The sequence below is a fragment of the Salmo salar genome, chromosome 15 (genome assembly GCF_965601325.2).
Source record: "Salmo salar chromosome 15, fSalSal1, whole genome shotgun sequence".
Classification (NCBI taxonomy): Eukaryota; Metazoa; Chordata; class Actinopteri; order Salmoniformes; family Salmonidae; genus Salmo; species Salmo salar.
In genome coordinates this window covers 98352079-98364311 of record NC_138305.1, presented here as the reverse complement: position 1 = coordinate 98364311, position 12233 = coordinate 98352079, and the positions used below count along the sequence as shown (strand labels likewise).

General features: G+C 41.3%; 1 protein-coding gene across 1 annotated transcript in view; it reads right to left on the bottom strand.

Moving 5' to 3' along the window:
• The window catches only part of LOC106572662 (low-density lipoprotein receptor-related protein 1), a 237152-nt gene that overhangs the window by 169136 nt on the left and 55783 nt on the right, over positions 1–12233 (bottom strand).

Here is a 12233-nt window from a genome sequence, read left to right as displayed (position 1 = left end):
GCGTTTGGAAATTGCTCCCAAGGATGAACCAGACTTGTGGAGGTCTACAATTTTTTCCTGAGGTCTTGGCTGATTTCTTTTGATTTTCCCATGATGTCAAGCAAAGAGGCACTGAGTTTGAAGGTAGGCCTTGAAATACATCCACAGGTACACCTCCAATTGACTCAAATGATGTCAATTAGCCTAATCAGAAGCTTCTAACGCCATGACATAATTTTCTGGAATTTTCCAAGCTGTTTAAAGGCACAGTCAACTTAGTGTATGTAAACTTCTGACCCACTGGAATTGTGATACAGTGAATTATAAGTGAAATAATCTGTCTGTAAACAATTGTTGGAAAAATGACTTGTGTCATGCACAAAGTAGATGTCCTAACCGACTTGCCAAAACTATAGATTGTTAACAAGAAATTTGTGGAGTGGTTGAAAAACAAGTTTTAATGACTCCAACCTAAGTGTATGTAAACTTCTGACTTCAACTGTATTTGAAGAAGTATTATTTCAATAATGGTGCTTTCTTCTAATGCTGTCTTTTATCTATTTATAAATACTATGAATAGAACGATGAATAATAATTATTTTACAACATACCCTATCTTGAATGGTATAGTATATATGGTATATTTGTAACATGACTGCACTTACAAACATCAGCATATCGCCACAACACATCCTAAATATCCAGACACAAACTAATCAGTGATGTTTAAAAAAGTATGATTTTTATGATCACACCTGAACAACAGCTTGTGAGTGTGAGGGATGAATTTTCACAGCCCCGGAGACGTTTTCAAAAGACAAAATCATCTTTAAAGGGCAAATCAGAATACCGTCCGCTCAGCCTTAGATGGTTTCTATCTAATCTCCTCTATTCTCTGCTATAGGGAAGTGTTCAGTGTTATCTGTCCTGCCAGGCTGTAGCCTCAACATTCATTGGCTGGGCTGTGATAAGTAGTGGACTGACGACAGTGTGTTGAGTCAGCAGGGCAGGGAAGAGGCAGGTAGCTGGTCATAAAGATGTGTTTGCGCTTCCTTTGTCCAGACTTAAAACAGGAGACCCTAGAGAATAGCTCAGTGTATTGCTTAACAGGTCTTTGTGTTGCCATGGGGCTGTGGGGATTTTAGGCCTCCTAGCTAGACTGCAAGGCATTGAATATTTGAGGTTTCTCTGCACTTCAATAGAAAATACACGTCAACGCACCTGTTCCAGCAAACGCACACACATGCACACAGTTAGTTAGAATTCAAACCATATCCCTAACGACGAACTTCAATAAACACTTGTTGTATGGGACCAAAGTTCTGTGGGCAGGAAAAAACACTCTGAACAAATAACTCAATTTCAGACAGCAACCCTTTCTGCCAGCTAGACAAAAAACCTGACACATGCAGAAGAAAGAGAAAAAGGAAAACAGTGACAAAGGAATATTGTCCATTACAGCCAGCAACAGAATACCAAGTAGTCTCTCTTTTTCCTCCTCTCCAGGAAAAACAACGATTCCTCATCTGTGTCGAACAGAACTAAGAGACTGAGCACAGCAGAGTTTCTCTCCCACTCTCCATCTCTCTCTGCCTGTCTTTATGCCTCTCTCTAGCTCTCTCTCGCTCTCTAGCTCTCTTAATTCAATTCAATTCAATGGGCTTTATTGGCATGGGAAACATATGTTAACATTGCCAAAGCAAGTGAAGTAGATAATAAACAAAAGTGAAATAAACAATAAAAATGAACAGTAAACATTACACTCACAGAAGTTCCAAAAGAATAAAGACATTTCAAATGTCATATTATGTACAGTCGTGGCCAAAAGTTTTGAGAATGACACAAATATTAATTTCCACAAAGTTTGCTGCTTCAGTGTCTTTAGATATTTTTGTCAGATTGTACTATAGAATACTGAAGTATAATTACAACCATTTCATGTCAAAGGCTTTTATGACCATTACATGAAGTTGATGCAAAGAGTCAATATTTGCAGTGTTGACCCGTTGGTAGCGCTCACCTTGTCTTCTCCGGACAAGCATTTTTCCGGATGCCCCAAACAATCGTAAAGGGGGTTCATCAGAAAAAATGACTTTACCCCAGTCCTCAGCAGTCCAATCCCTGTACCTTTTGCAGAATATGAGTCTGTCCCTGATGTTTTTCCTGGACAGCAACTGCACAGCAACTGCACAGCAACTGACTGCCTTCCTGAAGACAAACAATGTATACGAAACGCTTCAGTCTGGTTTTAGACCCCATCATAGCACTGAGACTGCACTTGTGAAGGTGGTAAATGACCTTTTAATGACGTCAGACCGAGGCTCTGCATCTGTCCTCGTGCTCCTAGATCTTAGTGCCGCTTTTGATACCATCGATCACCACATTCTTTTGGAGAGATTGGAAACCCAAATTGGTCTACATGGACAAGTTCTGGCCTGGTTTAGATCTTATCTGTCGGAAAGATATCAGTTTGTCTCTGTGAATGGTTTTTCCTCTGACAAATCAATTGTAAATTTCGGTGTTCCTCAAGGTTCCGTTTTAGGACCACTATTGTTTTCACTATATATTTTACCTCTTGGGGATGTCATTCGAAAACATAATGTTAAATTTCACTGCTATGCAGACGACACACAGCTGTACATTTCAATGAAACATGGTGAAGCCCCAAAATTGCCCTCGCTAGAAGCCTGTGTTTCAGACATAAAGAAGTGGATGGCTGCAAACTTTCTACTTTTAAACTCGGACAAAACAGAGATGCTTGTTCTAAGTCCCAAGAAACAAAGAGATCTTCTGTTGAATCTGACAATTAATCTGGATGGTTGTACAGTCGTCTCAAATAAAACTGTGAAGGACCTCGGCGTTACTCTGGACCCTGATCTCTCTTTTGAAGAACATATCAAGACTGTTTCAAGGACAGCTTTTTTCCATCTACGTAACATTGCAAAAATCAGAAATTTTCTGTCCAAAAATGACGCAGAAAAATTAATCCATGCTTTTGTTACTTCTAGGTTGGACTACTGCAATGCTCTACTTTCCGGCTACCCGGAAAGTGGCGTCTTTTCTGCCATTCTTGACATCAGGCCATCCTCCAAAAGTCTTCGCCTCACTATGCATGCAGATGCACTCACACCTGCTTGCTGCCATTCCTGAGCAAGCTCTGTACTGGTGGTGCCCCGATCCCGTAGCTGAATCAACTTTAGAAGACGGTCCTGGCGCTTGCTGGACTTTCTTGGGCGCCCTGAAGCCTTCTTCACAACAATTGAACCGCTCTCATTGAAGTTCTTGATGATCTGATAAATGGTTGATTTAGGTGCAATCTTACTGGCAGCAATATCCTTGCCTGTGAAGCCCTTATTGTGCAAAGCAATGATGACGGCATGTGTTTCCTTGCAGGTAACCATGGTTGACAGAGGAATAACAATGATTCCAAGTACCACCCTCCTTTTGAAGCTTCCAGTCTGTTATTCGAACTCAATCAGCATGACAGAGTGATCTCCAGCCTTGTCTTCGTCAACACTCACACCTGTGTTAATGAGAGAATCACTGACATGATGTCAGCTGGTCCTTTTGTGGCAGGGCTGAAATGCAGTGGAAATGTTTGTTTGGGATTCAGTTCATTTGCATGGTAAAGAGGGACATTGCAATTAATTGCAATTCATCTGATCACTCTTCATAACATTCTGGAGTATATGCAAATTGGCATCATACAAACTAAGGCAGCAGACTTTGTGAAAATGTATATTTGTGTCATACTCAAAACTTTTGGCCACGACTGTATATATACAGTGTTGTAACGATGTGCAAATGGTTAAAGTACAAAAGGGAAAATAAATAAACATAAATATGGGTTGTATTTACAATGGTATTTGTTCTTCAATGGTTGCCCTTTTCTTGTGGCAACAGGTCACAAATCTTGCTGCTGTGATGGCACACTGTGGTATTTCACCCAGTAGATATGGGAGTTGATGAAAATTGGGTTTGTTTTCGAATTCTTTGTGGATCTGCATAATCTGAGGGAAATATGTGTCTCTAATATGGTCATACTGTCACGACTTCCGCCGAAGTCGGCTCCTCTCCTTGTTTGGGCGGCATTCGGCGGTCGACGTCACCGGCTTTCTAGCCATCGCCGCTCCATTTTCCATTGTTCCATTTGTTTTGTCTTGTTCCCTGCACACCTGGTTTACATTCCCTAATCACACGGCATGTATTTATTCCTCTGTTCCCCCCCATGTCTTTGTGTGAAATTGTTTTGTAACGTGTTTAGTTATGCGCCAGACTGGTTTTTACCCCGGGTATCGTATTTTGACCCGTTGTATGTATTTGTCATACATTTGTATATTTGTGAGTGTTTTCGCGCTTAATTACTTTTACCTGTGGCTGGAGGATTTTGGACGCAGTGGCGTCTGTCTTTTGTGCTTCTGCCAAATAAAGTGCGCCTGTGTCACGAGTGCTGTCTTCGAATTCCCTGTCATAAATCAGCCAAGGTGCAGCGTGCTGGTAGTTCCACATATTTTATTTGTGAACTCGAAACAAAACAAGAAACAGGTGAAACTGAAACAAACGTGACATTCTGGGGCTGCTCAAACACAGCTGCACAAAAACAAGATCCCACAAAAACACAGGGAAAAACAGGCTGCCTAAGTATGGCTTCCAATCAGAGACAACGCATGACAGCTGCCTCTGATTGGAAACCATACCCGGCCAAAACATAGAACACAAAACATAGAATGCCCACCCACATATCACACCCTGACCTAACTAAACAGAGAAAACACAGCTCTCCTAGGTCAGAGCGTGACAGCCTGATCACAACTCACTGCTCTCCTGCACCTGACTTCGTACCAGTAGCGCACAACCTTGACAAATACACTTGGCAGGAGGTTAGGAAGTGCAGCTCAGTTTCCACCTCGTTTTGTGGGCTGTGTGCATAGCCTGTCTTCACTTGACAGCCAGATCTGCCAAGGCGGCCTTTCTCAAAAGCAAGGCTATGCTCACTGAGTCTGTACATAGTCAAAGCTTTCCTTAAGTTTGGATCAGTCACAGTGGTCAGGTATTCTGCCACTGTGTGCTCTCTGTTTAGGGCCAAACGGCATTCTAGTTTGCTCAGTTTTTTTGTGAATTCTTTCCAATGTGTCAAGAAATTATCTTTTTGTTTTCTCATGATTTGTTTGGGTCTAATTGTGTTGCTGTCCTGGGGCTCTGTGGGGTCTGTTTGTGTTTGTGGACAGAGCCCCAGGACCAGCTTGCTTAGGGGGACTCTTCCCTAGGTACACTGTAGGTGATGGCTTTGTTTTGGAAGGTTTGGGAATCACTTCCTTTTAGGTGGTTGTAGAATTTAACAGCTCCTTTCTGGATTTTGACAATTAGCGGGTATCGGCCTAATTCTGTGCTGCATGCATTGTGTGGTGTTTTACATTATACACAGAGGTAATTTTTGCAGAATTCTGCATGCAGTCTCTATTTGGTGTTTGTCCCATTTTGTGAATTCTTGGTTGGCGAGAGGACCCCAGACCTCACAATAAAGGGCAATGGGTTCTATAACTGATTCAAGTATTTTTAGCCAGATCCTAATTGGTATGCTGAATTTTAAGTTCCTTTTGATGGCATAAAGGCCCTTCTTGCCTTGTCTCTCAGATCACAGCTTTGTGGAACACAGCTTTGTGGCGCTGATGTTTAGGCCAAGGTATATATAGTTTTTGGTGTGCTCTAGGGCAACGGTGTCTAGAAGGAATTTGTATTTCTGGTCCTGGCGACTGGACCTTTTATGGAACACCATTATTTTGGTCTTAATGAAATGTACTGTCAGGGCCCAGATCTGGCAGAAGATCTAGGTGCTGCTGTAGGCCCTCCTTGGTTGGTGACAGAAGCACCAGATCATCAGCAAACAGTAGACATTTGACTTCAGATTCTAGTAGGGTGAGGCCAGGTGCTGCAGACTGTTCTAGTGCCCTCACCAATTAGTTGATATATATGTTGAAGAGGGTGGAGCTTAAGCTGCATCCCTGTCTCACCCCACGACCGTGTGGAAAGAAATTTGTGTTTTTTTGCCAACTTTAACTGCAGACTTGTTGTTTGTGTACATGGATTTTATAATGTTTTATGTTTCCCCCAACACCACTTTCCATCAATTTGTATAGCAGACCCTCATGCCAAATCGAATCAAAGTCTTTTTTTGAAACAAACAAAGCATGAGAAGACTTTGCCTTTGTTTTGGATTGTTTGTTTGTCAATTAGGGTGTTCAGGGTGAACATGTGGTATACGATAATTTGGTATGAAGTCAATTTGACATTTGCTCAGTACGCTGTTTTCACTGAGGAAATGTACGAGTCTGCTGTTAATGATAATGAAGAGGATTTTCCCAAGGTTGCTGTTGACGCATAACCCACGGTAGTTATTGGGGTAAAATCTGTCTCCACTTTTGTGAATTGGGGTGATCAGGCCTTGGTTCCAAATATTCTGCATGGATACCTCCATAAGCAAACAGGAAAACTCTCATCCAGAGGCGGTGCTCCTAGTGGCCGGGGACTTTAATGCAGGTAAACTTAAATCAGTTTTACCTAATTTCTATCAGCATGTTAAATGTGCAACCAGAGGGAAAAATAATTCTAGGCCACCTTTACTCCACACACAGAGACGCGTACTAAGCTCTCCGTCGCCCTCCATTTGGCAAATCTGACCATAATTCTATCCTCCTGATTCCTGCTTACAAGGAAAAATTAAAGCAGGAAGCACCAGTGACTCGGTCTATAAAAAGTGGTCAGATGAAGCAGATGCTAAACTATAGGACTGTTTTGCTAGCACAGACCGGAATATGTTCCGGGATTCCTCCGATGGCATCGAGGAGTACACCACATCAGTCACTGGCTTCATCAATAAGTGCATCGAGGACGTCGTCCCCACAGTGACAGTACCTACATACCCCAACCAGAAGCCATGGATTACAGGAAACATTCGCACTGAGCTAAAGGGTAGAGCTGCCGCTTTCAAGGAATGGGACTATAACCCGGAAGTTTATAAGAAATCCTGCTTTGCCCTTCGACGAACCATCGAACAGGCAAAGCATCAATACAGGACTAAGATTGAATCGTACTACACCGGCTCCGACGCTCGTCGGATGTGGCAGGGCTTGCAAACTATAACAGAATACAAAGGGAAGCACAGCCGAGAGCTGCCCAGTAACACGAGCCTACCAGATGAGCTAAATAACTTTATGCTCGCTTCGAGGCAAGTAACACTGAAACATGCATGAGAGCATCAGCTGTTCCGGACGACTGCTTGATCACGCTCTCCACAGCCATTGTGAGTAATACCTTTAAACAGGTCAATATTCACAAGGCCCACAGGGCCAGATGGATTACCAGGACGTGTACTCCGAGCATGCGCTGACCAACTGGCAAGTGTCTTCACTGACATTTTCAACCTCTCCCTGTCTGAGTCTGTAATACCAACATGTTTCAAGCAGACCACCATAGTCCCTGTGCCCAAGAACACTAAGGTAAACTGCCTAAATGACTACCAACCCGTAGCACTCACGTCTGTAGCCATGAAATGCTTTGAAAGGCTGGTCATGGCCCACATCAACACCATTATCCCAGAAACCCAAGACGCACTCCAATTTGCATACCGCACCAACAGATCCACAGATGATGCAATCTCTATTGTACTGCCCTTTCACACATGGACAAAAGGAACCTCAGCGTCAGTCTAGGTCCAAGAGGCCTCTAAACAGCTTCTACCCCCAAGCCATAAGACTCCTGTACAGCTAATCAAATGGCTATCCAGACTATTTGCATTGCCCCCCCTACTCTGCTGCTACTCTCTGTTATTATCTATGCATAGTCACTTTAATAACTCTACCTACATGTAGATATTACCTCAATTACCTCGACACCTGTACCCCCAGTATTTCGCCCCGCTATTGTTATTTACTGCTGCTCTTTAATTATTTGTTATTCTTATCTCGTATTGTTTGGGGGTATTTTCTTAAAACTGCATTGTTGGTTAAGGGCTTGTAAGTAAGCATTTCACTGTAAGGTCTACACCTGTTGTATTTGGAGCATGTGACAAGTAAAATTTGATTTGATCTGCTACATTATTAGGTCTCCAGCTGGGTTTTAGTCAAAATATACCACCTTTTTTAACCCCGACTAGAGCCTGGCGACACGGACAAAAATCCATATCGCGATAAATTGCCTGAATCGATGCATCTCAGTTTTTGTTTTATTATCCTTTAAACTACTATTACCAATTTGATGGTTTAGCCATTGTCCCATTAACAATCACCCATATTAGCAAACACATTTATTTTCAAACTTCACATTTGATCTGTAATTTCCGGTTTATTGTCCCAGCTCTACCCCCTACCCCTTTCACATATACAAAAAACACGTTAACAAAATGTTAAAAACTAATAAGCAAAGCAAAAAAACGAAACGGTTTTGCCTTTGTGTAAATGGGGTATTAGGTACTAATACACACTTGGCTCAGTACTAGAACAGCAGGTACTAGGTAACAGCAGGTTCCAGAGCCTTTAGATACAATAAAATAACTCAATATAAAGCTCTGCAGGTAGGCATAAACAACATAAGCGTTGCCTAGGGCCCCCGGCCGCTAGGAGGCCCCCTGCCCCAAAAATATTCACTCATGGCCTCCAAATTTGGTTGTGCATCAGCATTTTGTCTTGCTATATCACTCACTGACAGTCACTCAATTATCCATGTCACCTAACAATTTTTAGATTGGTAAATTGGTCTTGCCAGATATCTAAACTGACCGGGCACACAGGTATTATATCTCACTCAGATATCATATTCACATGGCATAAGTCATTACAAAATGTGTAGAATTGCAGGAAAATGGCAAAACAAATCTCTCTACCCCATAGCAAAATGTTTAGAATTGCAGGAAATTAACTTTAAAACTAAAAATGTCCTCTCCACCATCAAGAGGGAAGACCACTAAAATGTTTTGCCGCGAGGTGGGGGGCCCAACAACCAAATCTCGCTTAGGGCTCCCAAAAGGCTAGAGCCTGACTCCAGGGGATAATGCCTCATAACAAGACCTCCCACAGTCTTGTCCTCTGTAAGCTTCAGATTTAAATTCAATCAACTTTGAGCCTAGCTATTTCACAATAACTGAAGGACATGGAACAAACTAGCTAGCTCATAGAATTCAACTGTTTGGCAACACTCCAGACCATGTGCAGGACACATTGTTTGTTGACTGTTGTCCCAAACAGTTGTCTACAGAAGTAAAAAGTAAAATAAAGGCCTAGTAAGTACTAGATATAGAGGGTAATAATTTCATATACCTTTCTAAGGCCGGAGGTCTGTGTAAGACCAGAAAATTACAGGAGAAATGTAAACAGAAAGGACAATTTGATAGCAGGGAGTGGGACACACACACCCATACCATAACTACTGTGACTTTAACATGAGGAACATAACTGTGGGCTCTGGCCTCTCTGTTACAGTCTGGGAAGTTGTTGGCTGTGTATTGAGTGACAAAGAGACTCCCTCACACCACAGTGACTTCCTTCCTGATCCCTCAGTGGGCCTGGTCAGCACATTGCTGCACAGTGTAGCCAGAGAGAACGAGAGACTTATGGAAAGCTTCCGGCCTTGCCTTCCGCCACCTCGGTCTCTCAACACAGTTCAGGTTCAAAGTCAAGCTAAGCATTTCCTACAACATTAGATTGATGAAAAATTGCAATATCCCTTATAACAACCTGGTATTTAATTAACGAAATATAATTTCTGAGACAAATTTCTCTCTGAATGCTGTATGGCTCATACAGCCCAAAGAACTACAATTACAGATACAGGATGTACAATCATCAAACAAACCTGAGGTAAATAAAAAATATAGAATGGCTTTTTAATCTGAGCAATGAGAGGAGTTAGTCACTGGAATTCAGCTTAATAGAAAACGGTGATATATAATATGTAAACAGCATAGTCACATCTTTAGGTGCAACAGTACAATAGAGTAATGGAAAAAATTATATTCAACAGGGAAGGTGTGATCACTGCCCAATACACATTGTTCCATTCCCAATTCATTTCTGTAACTAATTATACTCCATACCATTTTAAGAGCATAAGGTGTGTGCCTGAGTGTGTGTGGCAGTGTCCATTGATCAAATGTCAGAGAGGGCATAGGCTGCTGCAAAACACTGGCATATCTCTACTGACAAAGATGTAAGATTTCGTCTGACAGGGGGACTATATAAAGAAATTATTTTCTACACAAAATTCAAACAATTCTGTAAAACTCTCCAAGACTCGTCTGAATTAATAAATACCAGAACAGCATTTTATAAATGTTGCATATCTCCAGAGGTTGATGTAATCACAGCATACTATTGAAATTTCTCTTTAGTGCTTCAGATACAAGAAAACTGTTTCTAAAAATCTCATAAAATAGAATAGGTTAGTGGCGAAAGACAGCCAGGGAAAGGGAACAGAAGATGAATAACAACAATAACAACCCAAGTTTGAAAGACAGAAAAAAACACTGAGGCAATTACACAAGAGGAAAGAGTAGAGAGATGAGATCTGAAGAGGAGAGAACAGAGGCGGCTTACTTGCTAAAGTATGTCTAGATAGTCACATGGGTGGAGAGTGGAGAGATGGAGAGGGAGACAAGCGAGGCAGAGGGAGGAGAGGAAAAAAAGAGAATGTGTGTGTGTATGTGTGTGTCAAATCAAATCAAATTTTATTGGTCACATACACATGGTTAGCAGATGTTATTGTGAGTGAAGCAAAATGCTTATAATTTTAGATCCGACAGTGCAGCAGTATCTAACAGGTAATATCTAACAATTCCACAGCAAAACCTAATACACACAATCTAGTGAAGGAATGGGATGACAATATATAAGTATAAAATATATGGATGAGCAGTGACAGAGTGGCTAACATGCAATAGATAGTAAAGAACAGATAGTGAAGGATACAGTATATACAGTTGTTGAAGTTGGAAGTTAACATACACTTAGGTTGGAGTCATTAAAACTCGTTTTTCAACCACTCCACAAATTTCTTGTTAACAAACTATAGTTTTGGCAAGTCGGTTAGGACACCTACTTTGTGCATGACACAAGTAATTTTCCCAACAATTGTTTACAGACAGATTTCTTCACTTATTATTCACTGTATCACAATTCCAGTGGGTCAGAAGTTTACATACACTAAGTTGACTGTGCCTTTCAACAGCTTGGAAAATTCCAGAAAATTATGTCATGGCTTTAGAAGCTTCTTATAGGCTAATTGACATCATTTGATCAATTGGAGGTGTACCTGTGGATGTATTTCAAGGCCTAACTTCAAACTCAGTTCCTCTTTGCTTGACATCAAAATCAAAAGAAATCAGCCAAGACCTCAGAAAAAAAATTGTAAACCTTCACAAGTCTGGTTCATCCTTGTGAGCAATTTCCAAACACCTGAAGGTACCACGTTCATCTGTACAAACAATAGTATGCAAGTATAAACACCAAGAGACCACTCAGCCGTCATACCGCTCAGGAAGGAGTCGCGTTCTGTCTCCTAGAGATGAACGTACTTTGGTGCGAAAAGTGCAAATCATCCCAGAACAACAGCAAAGGACCTTGTGAAGATGCTGGAGGAAACAGGTACAAAATTATCTATATCCACAGTAAAACGAGTCCTATATCGACATAACCTGAAAGGCCACTCAGCAAGGAGCTTCTAAAGCCATGACATCGTTTTCTGGAATTTCCAAGCTGTTTAAAGGCACATTCAACTTAGTGTATCTAAACTTCGGACCCACTGGAATTGTGAAACAGTGAATTATAAGTGAGAAAATCTGTCTGTAAACAATTGTTGGAAAAATTACTTGTGTCATGCACAGATGTCCCAACCGACTTGCCAAAACCATAGTTTGTTCACAAGAAATTTGTGGAGTGGTTGAAAAACGAGTTTTAATGACCCCAACCTAAGTGTATGTAAACTTCCGACTTCAACTGTGTGTGTGTGTGTGTGTGTGTGTGTGTGTTAGAGCTGGGAAGAAAAACCTAAATTAATCGACACCGACTAAACCAACCAATTTTCAGGGAAATTTTGCTAATATTGTTCATGATGATAAATAACCTATAGGGCCCAGTAGAGCTATATGAAGTTTGAAAATAAATAAGTTTGCTAATATGGGTAATTGTTAATGGGACCATTGATAGCTACAACATTCAAAGTAGTTGTAGAAGGTAAAAGCCATTATGACACAGCAAATTGCATTG